Below are 12,889 nucleotides of genomic sequence, written 5' to 3' on the forward strand. Positions count from 1 at the left end.
ATAACATATATGAACTATACCTAGAAAACATCACAGAACATTGCCTCATAGCTAATAATGACACTCAACATCTATGGCACATGAGAATGGGTCATGTCAATTCTAAATACATGTCTAAATTAGCTAAAGATAAGTTAGTACATGGGTTACCCAAAATATCTTTTAAAAAGGATTATTTTTGTGATGCATGTCAATTAGGAAAACTGTCAAAATCATCTTTCAAATCAAAAAATATCATTTCAAGTAAAAGACCTTTAGAACTTCTCCACCTGGATCTTTTTGGTCCTTCTAGAGTAGCTAGTCATAATCACAATAAATACGTTTTTGTTATTGTAGATGACTACTCAAGATTTACTTGGGTAATATTTTTGAAAAACAAAAGTGACACGTTTTGTCAATTTGAAATCTTATGTAAAAAATTACAAAATGAAAAATCTTGTTCTATTGTTAAAATCCGTAGTGACCATGGAGGAGAATTTGAAAATGAACTTTTTGAAAATTTTTGTAACTTGCATGGTATTTCTCATAACTTTGCCTTTCCTAGAGCTGCACCTCAAAATGGTGTAGTAGAAAGAAAGAATAGAACCCTTCAGGAATCTGCTAGAACTATGCTCCAACACAATAATCTTGCTAAATCCTTTTGGGAAGAAGCTGTTAACACTGCATGCTACATAACAAATAGAGTTCTCATTAGACCCTTATTAAATAAAACTCCCTATGAACTATTCTATGACAGAACTCCAAGAATAGACTATTTCAAAGTCTTTGGATGTAAATGCTTTATCCTAAACACAAAAGATAGCCTGGATAAGTTTGATGCTAAATCTGTTGAAGGCATATTCTTAGGATATTCAAGTCATAGTAAAGCATACAGAGTTTTCAATAAGAGTCATAATACTATTGAAGAATCTATGCATGTTAGTTTTGGTGAATCTATTGATCAATCTGTTCATATACAAACTAATGATGATGATGTTGAAAGTACAGATTTATTTTTAGATAACACAGCTAAGTCTAATGAAGATGATCACCAAATAACCTTTGTCGATATCAAAGATCATCCTCAAAAGCAGATTTTGGGAGAACTAACAAAGGGGGTTCAAACTAGAGCTCAGCTAGAACGGATTGCAAACATGACATTCATTTCTCAACTTGAACCAAAGAAGATTGATGAAGCCATCATTGATGAGTTATGGATGCTAGCCATGACTGAAGAACTGAATCAATTCCAAAGAAATGACGTTTGGGATCTTGTACCTAGACCAAAGGATCATCAAATCATTGGGACAAGATGGATCTTCAGAAACAAGCTAGACGAAACAGGTAATGTTATAAGAAACAAGGCCAGACTAGTAGCTCAAGGATACAACCAGGAGGAAGGTATTGACTTTGATGAAACATTTGCTCCTGTTGCTAGACTTGAATCTATTAGAATGTTTTTAGCATATGCAAGCTATATGGATTTCAAATTATATCAAATGGATGTTAAAAGTGCTTTTCTAAATGGATTTATAAATAAAGAAGTTTATGTAAAACAGCCTCCAGGATTTGAAAATGAACAATATCCAGATCATGTTTTCAAACTCAAACGTGCTTTGTATGGTTTAAAACAAGCACCTCGTGCTTGGTATGATAGACTTAAAACCTTTTTGTTAAAAATTGGTTTTTCTGTAGGCAAAGCAGACTCTACATTATTCATTAAAATAGTGAATAATCATACCCTAATTGTTCAAATATATGTAGACGATATCATCTTTGGATCTTCTAACAACACTCTTTGTGAAGAATTTTCTAAGTCCATGCAGAAAGAATTTGAAATGAGTATGATGGGAGAACTCACCTACTTTCTTGGGCTGCATATTAAGCAAACCAAGGATGGAGTTTTCATCAATCAATCTAAGTATGCTCGTGAACTTCTGAAGAGGTTCAACATGAACTCAACTGCTTCAAAATCTACTCCTATGAGCACTACTACTATTTTGGACAAAGATGAAGATGGTAAGTCTGTTGATACAAAGGTATACCGAGGTATGATAGGATCACTTCTATATTTAACTGCTAGCCGTCCAGATATTATGTTCAGTGTTTGCTTGTGTGCTAGATTTCAGTCAAATCCAAAAGAATCACATCTTAAAGCTGTAAAAAGAATAATGAGATATTTAAAAAAACATAGTTGATTTTGGATTATTCTATTCAAAATCCTCTACATTTGATCTAATCTCATACAGCGATGCTGACTTTGCTGGAACTAAATCTGATAGAAAAAGCACAAGTGGAACATGTCATATACTAGGGCACTGACTTGTATCATGGTTCAGTAAGAAACAAAACTGTGTATCCTTATCAACTACTGAAGCCGAATATATTGCTGCTAGCCTAGCCTGTACACAAGTTATCTGGATGAAACAAACCTTAAAAGATTTTGGTTTAAATTTTGAAAATACAACTATTTTCTGTGACAATACTAGTGCTATAAACTTATCTAAGAATCCCATTTTACACTCACGAACTAAGCACATTCAAATAAGACATCACTTCTTAAGAGAACAAGTCTTAAACAACATTATTAAACTCGAATTTATACCCACTAATCAACAGTTAGCAGACATATTCACTAAACCATTAAAACATGAAGACTTCACACGTATTAGAAGAGAACTAGGAATATGCAAACTAAGTGACTTATAAATTAATCACACTTATTAAGATTATTGCTTTTGATAAATCTTATTTTAAAGGCTTTTTCTTATCGATTTTTTTGTGTTTGTTTTACTATTCAAAGTCAAACTATGTTTTCATATTTTCGTATACTCTCAATACTCATAGAAACACATTCATCATGACACATTCTTTGTCTTTCAACTTGTCATCTTTCAAGTACACTCTCATAATGACTTCTTGTCCTATCTCCTTTTACGTATATCCATAAGAACCATTTACTTTAAGTAAAAAGCTATCATGACTTGGATCACATCACTCATTTCATTACACCTTTTATATCTTTTGTCTTTTTGTGACAACCTCTCATACGATAAGCCAGCCGACCTCCAAACATGATTCCTCATAATTTTGATTATTATTCTTAATTAATTATATTCATGTGATTATTATTCTTAATTATGAACCATTTATATTAAGTAAAAAGCTATCATGACCTTGTATCAATATACTTCTCTAAAATCCTAAAACCTCTTATAAAAATTCAAAATGATTATTATTTTTGTATCACCTTTTAAGTGGTTATATTTCACGTAAACTTTTACTATATCATCGGTTATTTCATAGCTTAAGTATAATCTATTATCATCCTGACACATCCTTTATGAAATTTTTAACTCTCCTTTTTCGACAACTTGTCCTCTAGTGTTTTTAGTACTACTAGTACCACCCTTTTATTTCCTCTTTCTTTCTTTATCTCATATGAAGTGACTTTCCATCCGTGACCATGACTCTCTCATATATTTTATATCTCTCTTAAATCGAGATTCATAAAAGTCTTGTCTTCAAGCAAAACTTTATCTATTGGCTAATCTAACTCTACTTTATGTCATATCTAAATCAAGTGATTGTTGTCCTTTATAACCTTTCTCATTTTTCTACATCTCCGTATCATCTTTTTATGTCTATCACTCTTCTTTCACGCTTATCAATATATATACTTCTTAAATAAAAATTATTATTGCCTCTCACTCATACCCCATGGGTTGTCCTATTCCAAACTCTCCTTTCACGAATTAGAAATACTTCCACATAAAGTAAAATCATGTAGAAAAAGTTGCTTGTTTTATTAGGCCATTATTTTCTTCACTCTATAACTATTCTTTCAAACTTTTTGAATTATTCGCTCTCTCAAGTTCAAAACATGACACCCCATACTCTATTAATGACTTGTCTCACTAGTCGATAAACTCACCCATAGTAATATATATATATATACAAATTTGTTCAAATCTATGTCCTTCATAAAATACACACCAATATAATACACTATCTTCCACCATTGATTTGATTTGTCATTCACAAGCCCCTTAACTTACAACTCACGAATTTCCTTATTCAAACTACAATCCAAAAATCCTTCACTTCCATTGTCATTCAAATTATTGTCACAATTATTTTCTCTTTTCTATTTAATCGATTGGTTCATTCCTCACCAATACCACTCGTAGCTCACTATCTTCAAACTCATCCCTCTCAACATCCTTTTTCAATGGCTTCTTCCTCCAACTCTGCAATCACTGCCGCAGATCTAAGGTATCTCAAGCTTTTTCATGACTACAACCTACTTTGCTCTCGACCCAGTCATGAAGGAAAATTAGTTCACTATGAAGACTTCATGCTATTTGACCTAGACAACTATCTCCCCGAACTCAAACATCTACTAGGATCTTCATCCCACGCTGCCTATTATTTTGAACTAGTTCGACTATTCTATACAAACTTTTCTACTGATCATGAACAAACCACTATCACCACCAAAGTACGCGGACAACTGATGTTCTTTCATGCTTCCTCACTAGGTAGAATTCTAAACCTACCTTCCACCGGCACAGACCTCAACACCATAGTACCAATCGAACGATCGGTTCTTCGAAAAATACTTCTCTGCACCAACTGTTACCAACTTCCCTGGCACATGAGGAATCTCCAACCTCATGCTCAATTACTTGCCCAGATTCTTCTCCACAACATCTATCCCAAGCTTCCCCGCAAGGGATTAGTTCCACGAAAAATCTCTCTTCTTATCTATGCAATTTTTTCTTCCACTCCAATAAACTGGTCCTCCATTCTTTTCGACCTTTTTATTCGTTATAAAAAATTCAAGCCTCTTCTTTTCGGGTGTTTCATAACTCCCATTCTCAAATACTTCAAAGTACCCCTTCACAACGAAGTTATCCTCCATCCCTCTCAGGTCCTCGATGCTACCACCTTCAATCTAAGGTCCCTGCACATGCCCGGCTCTGATGAAGAAGATCCAACATCCACCTTCAATTACTTCCCTGCTCTGATGGATGTCCAGCACTCTCAGGATCGTATTCTTCGCCGTCAAGCCTCGGTGCAGCAAACTCTACGAACCCTCCAGTCAGATCAAGTCAACCGAACACATCAACATCCTCCACCTTCGGGATAAAAATTTTTTTGGTCTGTAATAACTTTTAATTACTTTTGGTCTGTAATAACTCTCTTACTCTGATCCCTTCCTTTTTGTCTATGACAAAGGGGGAGAAATCCTGTCTCCATTATTGAAGAAATACTCTCGTTAAACATTTTTCAATATTTTTATCATATTATTATTTCTATGCATAATGTCTTTTTGACAGGGGGAGCATATTTTGTCATCATCAAAAAGGGGGAGAATGTTGAGAAACTCTGTTTTGATGTCACATAATATGATACACTGTCGTATTTGATTTTATATGATATGTTAATATGTCCTCTTGAAAAATGTTATATTATGACTGAATATGTTTTGCCATAAATCTAACGAGTATTTGATGCAAGGATATCTCACCCAAAAAGGATGGAGACTTCCTGTTCAAGTACAGCTAGTGCAAGCATACTCCTTGAAGAAAAAGCTTGATGAGCCATGCATTCTTAAAGTTCAACTGAAGAGATCGGTTACCTCAAGATGAAGATTTTTTTTTCTTCTTTAGAGTCATATGTAACAGAACTTTCAGGAACATGCATATTGCATATTACATACTCATTCATAAAAACTATATCATAAAAGTATACGATAGTTTCAAAAAGCTCCTTTTTGAAAACTAATAATTGTACCTTCTTACAACCCTTTATGAAAAAGATATTTTGACATGTAATAATTGTACCTTACACTATATACAAGACAACATGAAAAGAAATGTAGGAAAAAGACAAAACATGAAATCGGCTACATAGAGAAAAACAAATATAATATGTTTTTGAAAAGACTCTAGTTACCTTCTTTAAAGAAATGTTTTTAAATATGGGAAAAAGACAAAAACATGAAATCGGCTACATAAAGAAAACAAATATAATATGTTTTGAAAAGACTCTAGTTACCTTCTTTAAAGAAATAATTTTAAAATATGGGTAAAAGACAAAACATGAAAATCGGCTACACAAAGAAAACAAATATAAATTATTTTGATAAAGACTCTAGTTACCTTTTTACAAACCCATAGAATGTCGACTTACTTGAAGTCATCATTCTCTTTGTACAAGCATTAAATACCTCCTGTAAGAAATCCTTGTTAATATCCTTCTCAAAGAATGTCGACTTTCTTGTAGTCCTCATTCTCTCTGAAGACTTTGAAAAACACAACATAAAGAAAACACTTGACATGACTATGTACAAATAAATATCTCAAAGCACTCATTGTACTTACACTCATTTAAAGTAAAGAAGTACTTATGTACCTCAAATCATTAATTAGAATAAGGACAAAACTACAAATCCAACGTTCAATGTACTATTGTAAGAAATAGACTTTTTACATAAAATATGTATTACCTAAAATATTACAACGACTAAGTGTACCCTATATTTTACTTTTATGGAAAAAGGCATTCTCGAATTTCTCTAAAAGATGTTTTTGAAATGACATAACATTTCACATTTCAAAAAGGCTACGAATTCAAAATGTAACGACTACTTTTTTAAAGCTATATAAACACACTCAAATAAACTATTCAACAAGAGGAATGGAATAGATGTGTGAGCTTACAACGAGAAAAATTCTATTCATTATTTGAAAAGAGCGCCTTGAAAAAGAAAGAGAAAAAGAAAAGAAAGAAAAGAGAAAAAGTCAAGTTCAGCTCCTTGACAAAGAGTATCCTCTGATTGACAAGCAGAACATTATGAGAATCCTTCATTCGTGCATTCATATCATTCTGAAGGTTCTATAGGAAGTATTGTAACTTTCTGTTATTCATTGTATTCCTTCTTTGTTGAAAGAAGTAGACCTCTGAGAAAGAGGGTGTTGTCTTTCTCTGTTGAGAGAAGAAGACCTCTGTGAAAGAGGGTGTGCCCCTTCTCTGTTGAGAGAAGAAGACCTCTGAGGAAGAGGGTGTTGTACTATTTATCCGGTGACTCGGATGTTATAGTGGAAAGCTCAAGTGGTTTGCTTGGGGACTGGATGTAGGTCTGGGTACTGACCGAACCAGTATAAATTCTGTGTTTTATGTGTTGTGCCTTATTACCTAATTATTTTATTTTATCGATCTTTATCGTATTTCACTATTCACCCCCCCTCTAGTGGAATTTCACCAGCTAGAAAGCAGGATTTGTTGACCGACCGGCTCGAAAGCAGGATTTGTTGACCGACCAGCTCGAAAGCAGGATTTTTATTGAAAAAATGAATTTGATGATTTGAAATTGATTGACATCGATGAAGTTGTAACCCGAAGGCTTAGAAAGTGATAGATATTGATAAAGTTGTAACCCGAAGGCAGGAAAATGACTGATGTTGGTAACATTATAACCCGAATGCTTGAATTTGGAAATTGATTGACCCGAAGGTCGAAACTAGAAATTAGTTTACTGGGAATGACATGGGTTCTCTGGGAACGGCGTGGGTTCAATAGGGATTTAGCCTAAGAACTTGATCAGGAGGACTTCAACCTACAGATCAAATTTTTTGCAGTGGGATTATTTCCGAAAGGGGTTCAACCTAAGAATCAGGGATCAATAGGAATTCAACTTACAGATCAAATTTTTGAGGATGAGACTGGTTTGAAAGGGGTTCAACCTACAAATCGCATTGGTTCAGCAGGGGTTTGACCTACGAACTATCAATTCTATAGGGATTTAACATAAGGATCACAGTCTAAGAAGGAAGGATTCAACTTGTGAGCTTTGAATGGACCAGGTGCTAAACTGGGTTTTGAGGGAAGATTTGAATCAGAATTCAAATCTTTAAGGAAAAACTAAATGAATTGGGTTTTGAAAGAAAAATCGAGTAGAAACTCTAATTTTCTAGACCAATTCTAGACATTTGAATTGGATTTGGAAGAAAATTTGAGTCGTAACTCTAATTTTTTAGACCAATTCAGAAGGAAAAGAAAACTTGGGTCGTAACTCAAATCTTCGAAGGAAAACTAGATCCATTGTGGAAGGAAAACTAGATCCATTGTGGAAGGAAAAAAAATTCAAGTCGAAACTCGAATCCTAAAGAAAAAGTAGATCAATTAGAAGGAAAGGAAATTCGAGTCGGAACTCGAATCCCGAAGGAAAACTAAATTAATTAGAAGGAAAGAAAATTTGAGTCGGAACTCAAATCCCGAAGGAAAACTAGACCGGTTAGAAGGAAAAGAAATTTGAGTCGGAACTCGAATCCCAAAGGAAAACTAGACTAATTAGAAGGAAAGAAAATTCGAGTCAGAACTCGAATCCCGAAGGAAAACTAGACCAGTTAGAAGGAAAGAAAATTCAAGTCGGAACTCGAATCCCGAAAGAAAACTAGACTAATTAGAAGGAAAGAAAATTTGAGTCGAAACTCGAATCCCGAAGGAAAACTAGACCAGCATGGATTAGGTTTGAAAACATTAACCAGTAAAACTGGATTTATAAAGTTTGACCAATAAAAATTGGATTTTGAAAGATGTACCAGTGTGAATACCGGATTTTGAAAATGAACCAGTATAAGTACTGGATTTTGAAAATGGATCCATACAAATACTGTTTTGGGAAGAATTACCAGCACGAACACTGAATTTTGAAGATTTACCAGCATGAACACTGGATTTAGAAAATTTAACCAGCACGAACACCGGTTTTTTTAAATCTTACTAGCACGAACACTGAATTTTGAAAATTTACAAGCACGAACACTGGATTTAGAAAATTTTACCAGCACGAACACTGGTTTTTGAAAATCTTACCAACACGAACACTGGTTTTTAAAAATTTACCCAACTGATTTTGATGAAAGATTTTCAATCTTCATCCTCACGATGACTTAGACAACTGTTGGGGTCTCAGAATTTATCCTTTACCCTAAATGGGTAGTTCAAGTTTATCCCTTAACCTGAAGGGGAAACTCAGGTTTATACCTTAACCTGAAAAGGAAACTCAGGTTTATCCCTTAACCTGAAGGGGAAATGAGTTTGATGTAAATGAATGTAAATGGATGAAAATGAATGCATGTAAATGCAAATGTATGCAAAATGATGTAAATGGATGCACATGCATGCAAAATAAGAGATTTATTTGATCCTATGTGCATACAGGACGTTTTGAAGACAAATTTCAAAATAATGCCCCAGTGTAACTGGGAAAGAAGAATTTGACCATTATTAAAGAAAATATACTGAGGAATTATAAAGAACAGAATAGAAGATTTAAGTATAGAAAATTTTCAAATGTTGAGCATTGATGGAGTCTAATAATTCCACATCGTCGGCATTGATGAGCAGATATGAATTGCGAGGTAATGTCTCCTTGACAACATAGGGACCTTTTCAATTTGGTGACCACTTGCCACCTGGGCGGTGCTTGAGATAAGTCGTTGATCTGAGCACTAGATCATTGACTCAAAATTTTCTTTCAATGACAGACTTTGCATATTGTTTGGCTATCTTTTAATGGTATGATTGAGTGTGCTGTGTTGCTCTGAGTCTTCTTTCATCGAGCAAATCAAGTTGTACTAGTCGTTGTTGCTGATACTGATCAAGAGGTAATTCTAGAAGTGATGCAAATTTCAGAGCAGGTTTCTGAACATGTAGAGGCAGTACTACTTCAGTTCCGTAGACAAGTTATGACAGAGTAGCATTAGTTGGATGATGGTTTTGTATGCTCATAATGCATCATGGATCTTATCATGCCAGTGTGATCATCGCAAAATTTTTCCTCTCTTGTGATTTCTCTCTCTTTCTTCTCTAACCTCTATTTTTCTCCTTTTAAAGGGAGAAGAATAAAAGAAAGAAAAAGAGAGAGAGAGAAGAGAAAATAAAGAAGAGAGAAGAAAGAGGAACTCTTTTGCGTGGTCTCACTTGACCTTGATTTGAAAATATTTAGAAATTTAACTTGCCTCCGTTTTTTAAAATATTGCGGGAAAATGGAGAGACGGGATTCGCTCGTCGGTACGAGGTTCGACCGTTCCTGGCGCCTTTACTAGGGGTAATCAAACGAAGGATCGAATCTATGTCTTTTGCTTTGCCTAAATATAATCTAAGAATTTATCCTAACTCTAAATGCACAAAGAATCATGCTTGTGCAATGTAAGGATGTATGCTCTTTTGAAAATTTGATTTAGAAATTTCCAAGTATTCTAAGATGAACTTGGTAAAGGAGTGAAGAAATGATTTAATCTAACTTAGAACTTGAGATAGATCAGAGGAGTTCTAAGTTTTTGAAGTAAATCAGGATTGAAAGAATAAATGAGAAAGAATGATTTGAAATGAAATGAAATGAAATGAAGTTTCAAATGTTGAGAAACTCGGTTTTGATGTCACATAATATGATACAGTGTCTCATTTGATTTTATATGATATGATAATATGTTCTCTTGAAATAATGTTATATTATGACTGAATATGTTTTGCCTTAAATCTAACGAGTATTTGATGCAAGGATATCTCACCCAATAAGGATGGAGACTTCCTGTTCAAGTACAACTATGGTGCAATCATACTCCTTGAAGAAAAAGCTTGATGAGCCATGCTTTCCTAAAGTTCAAATGAAGAAATCGGCTACCTCAAGATGAAGATTTTTTTCTTCTTTAGAGTCATATGTAACAGAACCTTCAGGAACTTGCATATTGCATATTACATACTCATTCATAAAAACTATATCATAAAAGTATACGATAGTTTCAAAAAGCTCCTTTTTTAAAATCAATAAGTGTACCTTCTTACAACCTTTTATGAAAAAGATATTTTGTCATATAATAATTGTACCTTCTTACAACCTTTTATGAAAAAGACATTTTGTCATTGTACCTTACACTATATACAAGACAACATGAAAAAAAGAATGTAGGAAAAAGACAAAAACATAACATCGACTACATGGAGAAAACAAATAAAATATGTTTTTGAAAAGACTCTAATTTCCCTCTTTAAAGAAATATTTTTATAAGAAGAAGACAAAAACATAAAATCGACTACATAAGAAAAACAAATATAATATGTTTTTGAAAAGACTTTAGTTATCTTCTTTAATGAAATGTTTCTTAATACAAGAAGAAGACAAAAACATAAATCGGCTACACATAAGAAAAACAAATAAAATATGGTTTTAAAAGGACTCTAGTTACCTTTTTTCATAACCATAGAATGTCGACTTACTTGAAGTCATCATTCTCTCTACAAAGCATTAAATGCCTTCTGTAACAAATCCTTTCTAAATATCCTTCCCAAAGAATGTCGACCTTCTTTTTGGTCCTCATTCTCTCTGGAGACTTTGAAATACACAACATAAAGAAAACCCTTGACATGACTATGTACAAATAAATATCTCAAAGCACTCATAATACTTACACTCATTTAAAGTAAAGAAGTACTAATGTATCTCAAATCATTAATTAGAATAAAGACAAAACTACAACCCAACGTTCAATGTACTATTGTAAGAAATAGACTTTTTACATAAAATATGTATTACCTAAAAATAATACAACGACTAGTGTACCCTCTATTTCACCTTTATGGAAAAAGGCATTCTCGAACTTCTCTAAAAAAATGTTTTTGAAATGACCTAACATTTCACATTTCAAAAAGTTACAATTCCAAAATGTAATGACTACTTTTTATAAGCTATATAAACACACACAAAGAAACTATTAAAACAATGGAATGAAATAGACGTGTGAGCTTACAAAGAGAAAAATTTCTATTCGTGATTTGAAAAGAGAGCCTTGAAAAAGAAAGAGAAAAAGAAAAAGAAAGAAAAGAGAAAAAGTCAAGTCCAGCTCTTTGACAAAGAGTATCCTCTGAGTGACAAACAGAACATTCTTAGAATCCTTCATTCGTGCATTCATATCATTCTGAAGGTTCTATAGGAAGTATTGTAACTCTGTTATTCACTGTATTCCTTCTTTGTTTAAAGCAGTAGACCTCTGTGAAAGAGGGTGTTGCCCTTCTCTGTTGAGAGAAGAAGACCTCTTGGGAAGAGGGTGTGCCCCTTCTCTGTTGAGAGAAGAAGACCTCTTGGGAAGAGGGTGTTGTACTATTTATCCAGTGACTCGGATGTTATAGTAGAAATCTCAAGTGGTTTGCTTGGGGACTGGATATTGACCGAACCAATATAACTTCTGTGTTTTATGTGTTGTGCCTTATTGCTTAATTATTTTATTTTATCGATCATAATCATATTTCACTATTCACCCCCCTCTAGTGGAATTTCATTTGGTATCAGAGCAGGTTTGCTGGTTTCGACGTAACTAGTCTTCCAGCACAAATGACATCTACCTCTTATGCTCGTGATATTGAAGGTCAACACGCATCTCGTCCTCCTTTCTTCAATGGCTCCAACTATGGATATTGGAAGTGCAGAATGGCTATCTTTCTCAAATCCATAGACTTTGCTGTATGGAAAATTGTTGAGCATCCATACACATCTCCATCCGCAGACTATAACTTATGGTCTGATGAAGAAAAGAAAATGGCAAACCTAAATGCAAAGGCTATGAATGCCTTATATTGTGCCATTGATCAGAATGAATTCAACAGAATATCTATATGTGAATCTGCATATGACATTTGGCATTCTTTGGAGGTTATTCATGAAGGAACCAACAAAGTAAAAGAAGCCAAAATATCATCTCTTGTTAGAAAATATGAGTTGTTCAAAATGAACAAAGATGAACCCATCACAGAGATGTTTACCAGATTCACCAACATCACCAATGATCTGAAAGCTCTGGGTGTAACATATTCCCAGACTGAAAAGGTGAAGAAAATCTTGAGA

This window comes from Nuphar pumila, chromosome 14, assembly GCF_984573655.1.
Source record: "Nuphar pumila chromosome 14, dmNupPumi1.hap1.1, whole genome shotgun sequence".
NCBI classification, from domain to species: Eukaryota; Viridiplantae; Streptophyta; class Magnoliopsida; order Nymphaeales; family Nymphaeaceae; genus Nuphar; species Nuphar pumila.